Genomic DNA, 1,014 nt, shown 5'->3' on the forward strand with positions numbered 1-1,014 from the left:
CTTTTTCCCGAAGGGGAAGTCAGCCAGGTGACTGCCACACTGGGAAACCCACCACCATGTTTAATAGTTTCTGACCCCAAACGGCTGAAAGTTCTGCATTAGTGTGGAAACTTTAGTTAGGTCGAAATGGACTCAGTTCTTCCTCTCTCCCTGGAGAGACCCACCAATACTCCCCTGAACTCGCAGAGTATGAGGCACAGGTCTAAGGGGACCCCAGAGCATCCTTATTATTCTTATCCTTAATGTGCTGACTTTCATCCTTAGTAATAATTGCGGTTTGTAAGCTTGTTTAGCTCCGGAGGCACTCATTTTCCCTCCCCCTCTCCCACCTCCCCTTCCTGTTATAGGTTCTTTCTTTTATGATGTATCTGCAATTTGTAATACTTGTCCATTTTAACAACTCTTTGCCTCTTTTATTGTTTTCTCCCCTCGCGCTCTCCCTGTGGGTTTCCAGGTTGCTTTATTGACTGTCTGAGCGATGAAGTTTACACTCCACTTACACTGAGAACGGTGAGTGCAATGGTTCATTTGGAGAGGATTTACATTGTTAATGAGCCCGAACTCAGGAGTCATTGCTAACTCTTATCCAATAGTAATTCCACCTTGTCGCAAACCTACGCATTACCTGTGCTACAATAATAATAATAATTCTTGAGCTGTGTTACAGCTCCTTTCACGTCGGGAGGACATCCCTAAGCGCTTCACAGGTTTTACTGTCAAGTGTATTGAGTGTGTGTTTGTATTCTGTACACAGTACTTATGATACTACTGGATAAGAGAAGGGAATTTCTCTCTCCTGGTATCCAGGCCTAAAATCCTCCAGATAAAATTGGTTATTCACTTCATGGCTGTTTGTGAGATTTTGTTGTGAGCGCATGTGAGTATTTTAACTTTCTAGGCAGTGTATCAAATACAAAGATTATTATTAATTTTCATAAGCACTCACCATTTCATTATCTTCTACATTGTTCCGTGGCTCTGGGCACTGTTAATACCGCGGTCTTTCTTAAAGAT

This window comes from Callorhinchus milii, unplaced genomic scaffold (genome assembly GCF_018977255.1).
Source record: "Callorhinchus milii isolate IMCB2004 unplaced genomic scaffold, IMCB_Cmil_1.0 Scaffold15, whole genome shotgun sequence".
Classification (NCBI taxonomy): Eukaryota; Metazoa; Chordata; class Chondrichthyes; order Chimaeriformes; family Callorhinchidae; genus Callorhinchus; species Callorhinchus milii.